General features: G+C 39.4%; 1 long non-coding RNA gene across 1 annotated transcript in view; it reads right to left on the bottom strand.

Moving 5' to 3' along the window:
• The window catches only part of LOC147653749 (uncharacterized), a 114,434-nt gene extending 101,248 nt beyond the window's left edge, over nt 1–13,186 (bottom strand). The window contains exon 1 of the long non-coding RNA XR_015285759.1: nt 12,745–13,186. This is a non-coding gene — a long non-coding RNA (uncharacterized LOC147653749). The remainder of the gene's footprint in view (nt 1–12,744) is intronic.
• Between the last annotated feature and the right edge of the window lie 597 nt (nt 13,187–13,783).

Here is a 13,783-nt window from a genome sequence, read left to right as displayed (position 1 = left end):
GAATTTTGAGGAATTTTTCTTAGATTTTGTGGAAACTTGTGGAGGTTTTGTGGGATTTTTGTGTGATTTTGTGGGATATTGAGGCGATTTAGGGATCTTGAGGGATTTCTCATGTATTTTGTGGGAATTTGTGGAGATTTGGTGGGATATTTTTCTAGAATTTGGTCGTGTTTTGAGAAGATTTAGGGAATTTTGTGGGATTTTTCCTGGAATTTTGTTGGATATTAGGGAGAATTTGTGGGATGTTTGTGGAACTTTGAGGGACTTTTCTGGAATTTGGTGAGATTCTGTAGAGAACTGACGAATTATCAGGGATTTTTCATGTATTCTCTGGGAATTTGTGGAGATTTGGTGGGATTTTTCTTGAATTTGGCCGTGTTTTGAGAAGATTTAGAGAATTTTGTGGGGTTTTTCTTGAATTTTGTTGGATATTGAGGAGATTTTGTGGGATGTTTGTGGAACTTTGAGGGACTTTTCTGGAATTTGGTGAGATTCTGTAGAGAACTGACGAATTATCAGGGATTTTTCATGTATTCTGTAAGAATTTGTGGAGATTCGGTGGGATTTTTCTGGAATTTTGGTTGTGGTTTGAGAAAATTTAGGGAATTTTGTGGGATTTTTCTGGGATTTTGTTGGGTATTGGGGACATTTTTTGGGATGTTTCTGGAATTTGGTGGGGCTTTTCAAGAATTTTGTGGTATTTTGAAAAGGTTTAGGGAATTTTGTGGTGTTTTTTCTTGAATTTTGTGGGAAACTGCTGATTTTATGGGACGTTTCTGGAATTTGGTCGAGTTTTCAGAAGATTTAGGGATTTTTGTGGGATTTCTGTGGGATGTTCTGGGAATTGGTGGAGATTTTGTGGGACATTCCTGTGAATTGGTAGGGTTTTGAAATGATTTAGGGAGTTTTGTGGGACTTCTCTGGAATTTTGTGGGGTTTTTCTGGAATTGTGTGGGATTCTGAGGAGACTTGAAGAATTTTGAGGAATTTGATTTAGATTTTTGTGGGAATTTGTGAAGATTCTGTGGGATTTTTCTGGAATTTGGTGGGCCTTTTCACGAACTTTGTGTGGTTTTGAGGAGACTTGAAGAATTTTGAGGAATTTTTCTTAGATTTTGTGGAAACTTGTGGAGGTTTTGTGGGATTTTTGTGTGATTTTGTGGGATATTGAGGCGATTTAGGGATCTTGAGGGATTTTTCATGTATTTTGTGGGAATTTGTGGAGATTTGGTGGGATATTTTTCTAGAATTTGGTCGTGTTTTGAGAAGATTTAGGGAATTTTGTGGGATTTTTCCTGGAATTTTGTTGGATATTAGGGAGATTTTGTGGGATGTTTGTGGAACTTTGAGGGACTTTTTAGGAATTTGGTGAGATTCTGTAGAGAACTGACGAATTATCAGGGATTTTTCATGTATTCTGTGTTAATTTGTGGAGATTTGGTGGGATATTTTTCTAGAATTTGGTCGTGTTTTGAGAAGATTTAGGGAATTTTGTGGGATTTTTTCTGGAATTTTGTTGGATACTGGGGAGATTTTGTGGGATGTTTGTGGAACTTTGAGGGACTTTTCTGGAATTTGGTGAGATTCTGTAGAGAACTGAGAAATTATCAGGGATTTTTCATGTATTCTGTGGGAATTTGTGGAGATTCGGTGGGATTTTTGAGGATTTTGGCCGTGTTTTGAGAAGATTTAGGGAATTTTTTGTGATTTTTCTGGAATTTTGTTGGATATTGAGGACATTTTGTGGGATGTTTGTGGAACTTTGAGGGACATTTCAGGAATTTGGTGAGATTCTGTAGAGAACTGACGAATTATCAGGGATTTTTCATGTATTCTGTGGGAATTGGTGGAGATTCGGTGGGATTTTTGAGGATTTTGGCCGTGTTTTGAGAAGATTTAGAGAATTTTGTGGGATTTTTCTTGAATTTTGATGGATATTGAGGAGAATTTGTGGGATGTTTGTGGAACTTTGAGGGACTTTTCTGGAATTTGGTGAGATTCTGTAGAGAACTGACGAATTATCAGGGATTTTTCATGTATTCTGTGGGAATTTGTGGAGATTCGGTGGGATTTTTCTGGAATTTTGGTTGTGGTTTGAGAAAATTTAGGGAATTTTTTGTGATTTTTCTCGATTTTGTTGGGTATTGAGGACATTTTGTGGGATGTTTCTGGAATTTGGTGGCCGTTTTCAAGAATTTTGTGGTATTTTGAAAACATTTTGGGAATTTTGTGGTGTTTTTTCTTGAATTTTGTGGGAAACTGTGCTGATTTTATGGGGCGTTTCTGGAATTTGGTCGAGTTTTCAGAAGATTTAGGGATTTTTGTGGGATTTCTGTGGGATGTTCTGGGAATTGGTGGAGATTTTGTGGAACATTCCTGTGAATTGGTAGGGTTTTGAAATGATTGAGGGAGTTTTGTGGGACTTCTCTGGAATTTTGTGGGGTTTTTCTGGAATTGTGTGGGATTCTGAGGAGACTTGAAGAATTTTGAGGAATTTTTCTTAGATTTTGTGGAAACTTGTGGAGGTTTTGTGGGATTTTTTTGTGATTTTGTGGGATATTGAGGCGATTTAGGGATCTTGAGGGATTTTTCATGTATTTTGTGGGAATTTGTGTAGATTTGGTGGGATATTTTTCTAGAATTTGGTCGTGTTTTGAGAAGATTTAGGGAATTTTGTGGGATTTTTCCTGGAATTTTGTTGGATATTAGGGAGAATTTGTGGGATGTTTGTGGAACTTTGAGGGACTTTTCTGGAATTTGGTGAGATTCTGTAGAGAACTGACGAATTATCAGGGATTTTTCATGTATTTTGTGTTAATTTGTGGAGATTTGGTGGGATATTTTTCTAGAATTTGGTCGTGTTTTGAGAAGATTTAGGAAATTTTGTGGGATTTTTCCTGGAATTTTGTTGGATATTAGGGAGATTCTGTGGGATGTTTGTGGAACTTTGAACTACTTTTTAGGAATTTGGTGAGATTCTGTAGAGAACTGACGAATTATCAGGGATTTTTCATGTATTCTGTGGGAATTTGTGGAGATTCTGTGGGATTTTTCTGGAATTTGGTAGAGTTTTGAGAAGATTTAGGGAATTTTGTGGGACTTTTCTGGGATTTTGTTGGATATTGAGGACATTTTGTGGGATGTTTCGGGAATTTGGTGGGGCATTTCAGGAATTTTGTGGTATTTTGAAAAGATTTTGGGAATTTTGTGGTGTTTTTTCTTGAATTTTGTGGGAAACTGTGCTGATTTTATGGGGCGTTTCTGGAATTTGGTCGAGTTTTCAAAAGATTTAGGGATTTTTGTGGGATTTCTGTGGGATGTTCTGGGAATTGGTGGAGATTTTGTGGGACATTCCTGTGAATTGGTAGGGTTTTGAAATGATTTAGGGAGTTTTGTGGGACTTCTCTGGAATTTGGTGGGGTTTTTCTGGAATTGTGTGGGATTCTGAGGAGACTTGAAGAATTTTGAGGAATTTGATTTAGATTTTTGTGGGAATTTGTGGAGATTCTGTGGGATTTTTCTGGAATTTGGTGGGCCTTTTCACGAACTTTGTGTGGTTTTGAGGAGACTTGAAGAATTTTGAGGAATTTTTCTTAGATTTTGTGGAAACTTGTGGAGGTTTTGTGGGATTTTTGTGTGATTTTGAGGGATATTGAGGCGATTTAGGGATCTTGAGGGATTTTTCATGTATTTTGTGGGAATTTGTGGAGATTTGGTGGGATATTTTTCTAGAATTTGGTCGTGTTTTGAGAAGATTTAGGAAATTTTGTGGGATTTTTCCTGGAATTTTGTTGGATATTAGGGAGATTTTGTGGGATGTTTGTGGAACTTTGAGGGACTTTTTAGGAATTTGGTGAGATTCTGTAGAGAACTGACGAATTATCAGGGATTTTTCATGTATTCTGTGCGAATTTGTGGAGATTCTGTGGGATTTTTCTGGAATTTGGTAGAGTTTTGAGAAGATTTAGGGAATTTTGTGGGACTTTTCTGGGATTTTGTTGGATATTGAGGACATTTTGTGGGATGTTTCGGGAATTTGGTGGGGCATTTCAGGAATTTTGTGGTGTTTTTTCTTGAATTTTGTGGGAAACTGTGCTGATTTTATGGGGCGTTTCTGGAATTTGGTCTAAAGCAAGAGAAAAAACCCCAAACAAACACAACCTTTCAGGCAGAGAAAAGATGTGGTTGCTCTTGAAGAAAGCATTTCATTCTGCCTGGAGAAGAACCTGTTGGGAAAAATATTAGCTTTTAGCAAAATGGCACTGTGCTGTTGCACTTGTTCTAGCACTGGGAGAAAGAACAGGCCCGTCTGTAAGGCTCCTGCAGCTCACCCTGGCTGAGGGTCATTGACCACTGAGCACTGCAGGCATCACTGGCAACAACGATGGTGGAAAATGGGGAGGGAGCAGGATAAATAAATGTTTGCCATTGCCTTAGCCAAAAAAACCCCAGACATCAAAAGCAACCCACCCTCAAAACAAAGCTATGAAAATAGTTTGCCTCTGAATTTAAAGAACTTCAATTAACTCTATGATGTCTGCTTTTGGTTCAGCATTCATCAATCTGAATTTGAATATGCACAGGGTAATGAAAGGTAACTGAGGCTTAAAAATCATGTCTATTGACTTGTGCATAGCCTATACTGAAGCACATTAAAAAGCAGCGTTTTGCTTGAAATCTGCACGGTATTAACTTCATTCAGTCTTACACTCACTAGGTAATTAAATACATGAAGAAATAGATTTTTATTTTTTTTATTAAGAATGCATTATTAATTAGGAAGGCATGGCTTTAGCAGAGTCTGCTGATACCAACATTACTCAGCTAAGTTCAAAGTATGAACACAAGAACTTGATGACAGAAGCAATGTTCATCAGAGCCTCAACAAGAAAGTTGCAGTTCCAAGTTTTTCAGATGTCCTACACTTGCTAAGGCATCTCCAGAAAGAGGAGTCAACTGAAAATAGCACAGGAAATTTGAAACCCATTTCTCTTTTTGTCTTTTTTTCCTGAACTTTCTTGTGGGCAACAGAAAACTCCTAATATGTGGAATGCAATGTAGTTTTTATGCCAGAGTCATGAGTCATCCCCTCAGTTCCAACCTGATCCAATGCTCACTTGAATCTTGGAAAGGCTCAAATCAGCAAGATGAAATTAAAATTGTATTCATGAAAGGAGCTCTTTACTCTCCATTCCCCTCCCTCCCCCAAATACATCAGCACCAAGTGAGAAAGGCTCGATTTGAAAGATAATTATTACACAATTAAACTTGGACATAGCTAGTTTGCTACAAGTTCCAGCAGACAGACAAACAAGAGCAGAATCAGAGGTTATCAACCTCAATAGAAATTCCAGCTCATGCTTTCCCCAAAAGCCTCATTTAATTTATCCAGGATTAAAAAATAAAAGGGAAATGAAAAAAAATCACATAAAAGCATTTCACATAGTATATAGTGAAATACTATCATTTCCACCTGAAATATTCATCATCATTATTATGTTTTTCCATACTAAATTACAAAGTCTCCTGCACCCATCTTCCCAATATCTCATTCTAAGTGCTTGCTTCTTTAATCCCTTAGGAAGCAAAAGGAGCCTCAGGTGTCTCTGGATCAACAGAAACTAAACAACACAGCTTGACAAAGTATATCAAATTGTCAATCAACTCAATAAAGAACTCCCACTCCAGAGATAGCTATCACCAGCTGATGAATTTGGCTAGGGCAGGTTTAGTGAAGAAAAACTAGGTCTTTATTACCAAATCAGTTAGGAGTTGTTCTACCGTACTGCCCGTAGGATGGGAGTACAAACACCATATTCTTCACAGCCTCATCCACGAAGAATTCCACCTTCAAATTAAGGCTGCTTTGGAGTTGGACCAAACCAATGAAAACTCACTCATCAAACACAGTGATGGCAGCATGCTCAGTCTTTGCAATACAAAACTGGCAACTAACAGCACATTCCTGATCACATCTCCAAGGCTGAGTGTACAGAACTGCAGTGGTGGCCAGGCCCTCGCTGACTGCCAAACCTCCAGCCATCATCCCTTCCTCTCACAGCGACAGGGCAGAAAATAACAACAGCAGAAACTAGATTTTTAGCTTAAGCTAAAACCACAAAGGTCATTGATGAAACAGACTGGAGTGCTTTAGAAACTAGCACGCAGACTTAGCTGAAAACAAATCTTATTGATCACCAATTACAATGAATACTTAATTCTGTTATTCTGCATTATTATTAGACAGTCAGAGACAGCCAAGCTGACCTCAAGCATGCTGAAGCATCGGGGCCAGGCAGTGCACATCTTCCCAGGAGCTGATTTACCCATCGTTCTCAAGTGAATTCACCTGCACACAGCCCCACCGTACAACTGCTAGGCTGCAAAATAAAAAAATAGCTCTGCTTAAGAGTCAAACCCCAGGACATAGACCATATGAAAGGAAGAATGAAACCTGCAGCATTTGGTTGACCTTCAATGCCCTGAGAAGATGACAAATTTCCCAAGATGAACAAGTGCCCAAAATACAAAGCAAAGGACTGACTTTTAGGGATCAAATGTTAAATAGGCCTGCGAAATTGGAGTTGTTAGGTTGCACATGAAAGAAGGGAAAAAAGAAAAAACCACCCCAACCCTCAACTGCAATTTTACATCCCTCTTGGAAAATTTGCTTTAATAAGAGAGAGGAATGGATACAACCTTCCCCTCACCTGGAGATTTTAATCAATTCAAGCCATTTCAAATCTGGCAAGAAAGCCCTACCACAGTCCCCATCAAACAACATTGCCTTTCATTTTTGCTTCTCATGACTACTTCAGAGCAGTCTAAATAACAGCAAAGAAGGAAATTCAAGTTGCAATTCAAACACTAAGCTCTGGAATCCCACATTGCCTTCAAACACCTGCATGAAACACTAACTTCATGCTCTATGCTCCCTGCTTTCTTCTAGTTTACTGCACAGTGCATTATTTACATAAAACAGAATTTCTTCTGTGGGAAAGGCTTGCATGGTACTTCAAAGCCTGAATAAATCAGGGACTGCAGCTTGAACTAACAAAAAAATCATCCAAAAAATTCCTTTCAATATCTGCATTGTATTGCCTTATCATGCTACCTGTCTAGCTGAGTTATTCAGGTATCCACACCAGAAATGACAGACAATGTCTCTCTATGATGATGTGATGTTACTTCAAATGAAAAAAAACAATAAATAAAAATCACAGATTAATTTCCCATACAAATGATGACTCACTACTCCCAAATCCTTCCTTATAGCAGGATGCTCACTTCAGTCTGGAAGTCTTCATGTTGCAGCCTGCAGGAATCAGCTTATTTCCTGTCAAGGGCTGGAAAGCCTTACAGGAACTGGTTTTGGTTGAAGAACTTCTCCAAGGTGCTTACCTGTGGGACTTATCCAGGTAAGGGATGTTAGCTCCCTCTTCTTTGAGGTTCAGTGTCCAACCACTCCTACTGCTGGTAAGAAGAACAGAAGAAACATCTGCCCATAGCAAGGACTGCACTGGTGGGCAAAGTCCAAATTCCATCCTTCAGGGAAAAAGAAACAAAGACTGAGGAATTCATGTCTGTTCAAAATTTCATCCTTGACTACTGAAAGCATTGGAAGCACATGTGTATGTTTAAAAATGGAATTGTCCTCATTTAAGAATAAAAATAATTTCATCCCATCACCATTTTTCTTGGTCCAATCCTGAACTGCAGATCCAAACAGCTGAGAAAGCATGGAATAGTCTGCTGGACAGCATTAAAATGAGCAACTCCTGTATCTTCCTAAGATAAGAACACAAATCACAAAGAAAGGCACTCTGAGAAAAAATTTCTTAGAGGAAGACCTCAATTATTTTCCAGCAAGGCAGGTAATATGCATTTGGCTATTTGTTAGAAAAAAAACCAAAAAACAAACCTGTTTTTATACAAGATTTTACTCATATATTAACTATCACATATTTTGCAAAACAAAAAGAGACCACAGCAAAGTAAAATCCCAATTTTTTCCTATATTTAAGCTGTGATAGTATGTCTGAAATGGGAATCCAGAGCCTCACCAGATTAATATCACCACTTGGACCAGAGAATTTGCCATATCCACTTCTTCTGGTTTCGTTCAGTTGGAGCTTCTGTTTGTACAGTGATGATGGCTCTTGAACATTCTGGGATTTAAAGTAGTCCCTGAAGAGATGGCTGACAAAAATATGATGTTACTTTCAAGATGCTTTTTAATTATTTCTACCCTCATCCAGAACCTGCAAACATCTGATCTCCTTCACTATGCTCCAAGCTCATTAAAACTGGAACGCTAAATAAGAATATTCAAAATATTTTGTTTTGCATTGCTAAAGGCACCACTGCAGGTACTTGACTCATCCTTCAGACTGTAAATAAATAAATGAAGTCTAGGACAGGTCAAATAAAGACACTATGTTTTCTGTGTTTTGTTGGGGTTGGTTTTAGAAGACTTAGGAGATTTGAAACAGATCTTTTATTAAGGAATTGTTCCTAAGGGACTTGACTTACAGAAATTAATTTATACTTGGCAGTGCATTTGATTGATTGCAGTTCCTTTTTTTCAAATACAAACCAGCATTTTCACTACCAGGTGTGGTGGTTGGAAATGTTGGGACTGTAGAACACTGCAAGGCTAATTTCTCCTCCAGTCTCCATCATTTTTATGTAGCTCAGCATTTTCTCATCCTTACTGAGATCTGCTGCAAATTTAAAATACCCTAACAGGGCTGAGAGAGTATTGCAACAGTGTTTATCTAGTGTATCATTACAGTTCTTGTTACCCTAATTCCACAGTTCTGAGCAACAACTCTCATTTTATGGGCAGGTAATTGAGCTCTATGATACATGAATTGATTTGCAGGGGAAATACATTAAAACCTGGCTGGAAAAGAAAATTATTCAGGATCTTCACTCTGATTGCCTTTTACAGCTACCACTCTAGGACCACTGAAAGAGCTTACTTTAGCTCATGTCAATGAAGCTACAATTCAGTGTTTGTCCAAAAAATGTTCACATTCTAAAATGAAGGTTACTGTGGTTTCCTGAGTTATAAAGGCAGAATTAAAGATTACTGCAGATTCTTAGATCAGGACCACTTCCCAGCTCAAGAACTATTTAGTGGGAAGAGCCAAGGCAAAAGGCAGCATTCAAGCAAGTGTTGCTGATCAAGTGAGTTATGGGTTCTACATGAAAATGTTAGCAAGGGTGATCCAGTCAGATCTCATGTCTGCCTGTGGTTCAGCACTGCAGCTGCTAACACCCAGAGCACCAGATCCAATCACTCCTGAGGAGCAGGTTTGTTCAAGCAGGCACTGTTGTTTCAGGACCAGTGAAAGACAGGACAGAGACAAAATTGATAGTACTCCCTCAGTGCAAACAGAACTTGCCCTGCGACAAATTTGCTCCTCTCTGGCCCTACTTTTAACATCCCTGCTCTCAAATTCCTATTTTTAGCAGCTTCTCATAAAAGGCATTCTTACTCAGAGAAGTGAATGTTAGAAGTGTTCATTTGAATGAAGCAAACAATTAAGCAACATCTTCCCTAAAGTGATTTTGTAAAAGTTATGGTTTAGTTTTCTTCCTAATTGCTTGGAAAAATCGGATTGGCGCAGGAAATGGGAAGGGTTGGCTAAAAGGAGTCAGCTGATGGGAAGCAGCCAGTAACTCCTGCTGCTGCTGACCTGCTGCAACTCCCAGGTTAAGAGGACAAGTGCCTCATTTGTAATCAAGTCTATATAAAACACAAAAGAGGCAGAAGGACAAACCTGGTTCATAAAGGCAGCAGTCTGTGACCAAAAGCAGCAGAGTCAGCAGCCAGTGTTTCACTCCTGATGAGAGCCCACTTGCAAAAGTTCCACTTGAGTACCTGCTGCAGAGCAGAGGCTGTTCTTCATTGATGTGTCAAACCATGACAGCCATACTTCTGTTGCTATTCAAAGAACAGGGATAAACTCCGGGGTTTGTTAGGTTTTAAATAGTTTCCAATTTCAGGCCTAATAGAAGGCAAAATGGAAAATATCACATGTAATAGGACTTAAAAATAGAAATATGGAAGAACACAATGTTATACTCATGTTACCTATTACTTTTTTCAGCTGAGCAAAGTCTTCACAAACACTATAAATACATATCTTTTTCCCCCAATGAAAATAATAATAAAAAAATCTGTCTTGTAACCTGAAAGAAAAGAGATAAAACCAAAGCAAACCTGATTCTTGTAAACAGAAAATGTTGCTTAAAAATTGAGTTTGGGGAGCATAAATATTTAATTGCCTTGAGCATGTCTTAGGAATTCACATTTACTCAAAATAGTGTCAAGAGCAAACAAAACTGCAAAACAATCTCTTTTAGTAGGAAATACCTTGTGAGAATCAAGTGTTTTCTTATCATCTTTCACTGTTTCACTTGATGTCTGAATCTTCTAACTCCAACTCCTAGAACAGCATCAGTGGGGGAGAGAGACAATGAACACTCCTTCTGTTATTTGACTGACTGCAAGGTTTTGACATGTAGAGTATTAATAAAAATAATTTATTCTCACAGGGTTTTGTCAGAATAACAAGCTGGTAGCTTTAAATATGGTTAAGAAAATTTTATGTATGTTAGGAAAAAACAAACAAAAAGAAACATTTGCAGTAGTAGGACAAAACCATCATAAAAAAGGTATATAGCAGATATACATATTTATATTCATATATATATATCTCCAATTTCCCAAAGCATTGCTCTAAGAATTAGACAAAACTGGCTACAAAATTCAGATTTTTTAGGTTATTTATTGACTGTAAAGTGAATCCTGACTGACAATAAATATCACTGGGGAACATTAATTATTAAATATACATTGTCCAATCTTTAACAAATCAACTTTAGTAAGAACAGTTTTAAATCTAAAAATAAAAACAATTTCCAAGACACTTATTTTAAGTAATTGCACTAAGAAATAGTAAGACCTTATATATAGTTAAATGACTAGCAGCCAACTCACATCATCATAGTAAGAATAATATATATGTACTGCAATTTTAAGTGTTATGACTTCAAGAACTTGTAGTAATAACCAAGCATTACTTGCTAAATAACACAAAATTTGTCTGATTAAGTCTGTTTAAAAGAATATGCAATGGGAATAACTAAGAGCTGAAATTAATGGTGTTAGCTTGTAAAGACAGAAATTTACTTCTTACAAGTAGGAAAACATGCAATATATTCCTATACTTAACACATGTTCGTAGTACAGACATTCCTGTTAATAAATTTCAGGTTAAAATTGACAAATGTGACATGTTCTACTATATGGAATTTCTTCAAGTGACTGTTGTTCCATCGGACAACACAAACTAAAAAATGTCCTGCCTCTCAGAAATATTATTCTGTTTCTACTCTTTACTTTATTTTTTTATTTTTTTTTTTCACTTTTAGAAAAACACAGATTTTTTTTTTTTTAGTATTAGAAAAATATAGGACAAAAACAAGGCTTAAGTTTTAGATAGGGAAGAGAGAATAAGGAGATGCTTTATAAGCTGAAATATTTTTCTCTTAAAGCTATGGAGATGGACAACCATGTTCTGAAAAAAACTCCTTTAATTCATGACAGAGTATATTGGGAAGCATGGAGTGTTCAAAGTGTGGATTTTGAGTAAAAAGTAGAGTAATTGTGATACAGTGAGGCGCTGGAACAGAGTGGAGTGAAGATTTGAGGCCTTGAGGGCAATGAGAAAACTGTTTTCCTGCGAAGCTCACAGAGACAGATGAAGAGGACTCATGGCCCATACACACCTCAGAGTGATGTGAAATGGGAGGAGTGAACTCATGGCAGATTTCCGGGCAGCTGGCATCAAACAAATAGAAAACTATAACAGAAATATTTTTCTTGTGAGAAACTCCATAGATTAGCAGAAGAAGATTTCTGTTTCTATACAAACACTGATAAAGAGACTCTAGCAAGAATTGGGACTGTTTTAAACACCAAAGTTCCAAAGTCTTTTGTCTCTATCTTGTCATGTGAACAAGGGAATGCTGGGTAGTGCGGGATAAAAGGGTTTTCTGAAAGTTTATTCTGGTGTTCTTATTCTTGTAGTTTTGTGAATAAACTTTCTTTATTCCTTTTAAGTTTTAAGCCTGTTTTGCTCTTGCTCTAATCCATATCTCACAGCAAGAAAAAAGTAAGTTTTCTAGTATTTTTTCAGTTACTGCTTTAAAACCACGACAACTGTGTTTTCACCATCACTTCAAATCAGCTCTTGGACTCACAGCTCACCGCAGACCTCGAAACAGGAGGCAAAGATCTGCACCACTTGGCCTTTCAGAACTTCTCACCCATCTATGACCTTTCTGGGGCCAGCTTCACAAAATGAGGGGGAAGCCATTCCAAAGAACACGACCAAGGAAATCACACAGCACTCGGGATTTGTTCCAGGCATCAAATTTTTAATGGATGATGTGAAGTAACACCGAAGCAATTCCTGTCCACAGAAAAAAAGATTTCAAATGGTTTTGTCTCAAGGACAATCACTGGAGGTTGAAAGTTTCTGGGGCTGAAAGTTACATGAGGTCCTCAACACTGAGCAATCAATATCCCCAGAGTCTAAACTGTGAAATTACTACCTGGGCAAGGAGAACATTTTCAGGATTTGCAACTCATCTCAAAGCCTCAGTAGAACTCAACCAGCAGAATTCCCCTGAGATGGCACTGTGCTCTGGAAGCCCTCAAATACTCACTAAAACAGACTTGACTTTCACTAGGACAGCTGCTCATGAAAATCTGGGGTAAAACCTATGGGAAGTGGCCATGTGCACGCATATTCCTTCTTCCCACAGCAGGCACAATCAAATCCTCCTTTGAATGGCCTCCAAGTTGAGCAGCACTCATTGGCACAGCCTCTTCTCCCACAGACAGGCCAGCGAGCAACACGGCAGCGCCAGCCAGGTGGGCAAGGACAAGAGAGAGCAGATGCCAACAAGGCTTGGAAGCTGGGCCAAGGGAGGTTTACGCTGGCCATTGGGAAGAACTTGTGCCCAGCGTGGGCCATCAGATACTGCAATGGCCTGACAGGGGCTGCTGGAGTCATCATTGTGGCACGGGTGCAAGGCAAGCCAGGCCGCAGCGCTCGGGCCCCGCTCTGCTGGCCATGCTTGCCGCCATGGCTCCCAGCTTGGACTCAACATTCTCTCAGGGCTCTCTGCAGCCAGGGCGTTCTGTGCTTCTGTGACATCACAGCCTCTGGGGACGGCACGCTGGCTGGCAACTGTCCCCAGCTGTTGCTGCGCCCCAGTGCCCAGGCACAGCTGCTCGCAGAGAGACGCCCAGAGCCTCGGTGCTGCTGGCAGAGCACTATGGCTGCTCACGGCTCCTCCGCGCTGCTGCAGCTTTACGTGCTGCTGCTCTTGGCTCATCCCCTCGACCCTGTGAGCAAACCTGAGCGCAGCACGGATGCCTCTCCTCTGCTTCTGGAGGATTGTCATCTGGACGAGTCGGACCCTGAGCGCATCCGGTGGGCGGCCAGGACATTCCTGCTCATCGACCTGCTCATCATAGGAATGGCCATGGGATGGTCGCTCGGAAAAAGAATTCAGAGACGCTGGCGAGAGGTGAGGAGGGGGGTGGGGGGTCAGGCAGGCGGGATGGGGCAGACCTTGAGGGCCTCTTGGGCACCCTTTGGCCAATGCCCTGCGGCAGAAGGGGCCTGAGCTCCTGGCTGGGGAATGCGGCCCAGGGGCTGAGCTCCATGGACAGCACCAAGCAGAGGCGGCAGAGCTC

The sequence above is a fragment of the Cyanistes caeruleus genome, chromosome 4, assembly GCF_971803275.1.
Source record: "Cyanistes caeruleus chromosome 4, bCyaCae1.hap1.1, whole genome shotgun sequence".
Classification (NCBI taxonomy): domain Eukaryota; kingdom Metazoa; phylum Chordata; class Aves; order Passeriformes; family Paridae; genus Cyanistes; species Cyanistes caeruleus.
The sequence above is the reverse complement of the archived record's forward strand: the minus strand, read 5'-3'. Positions and strand labels throughout refer to the sequence as shown.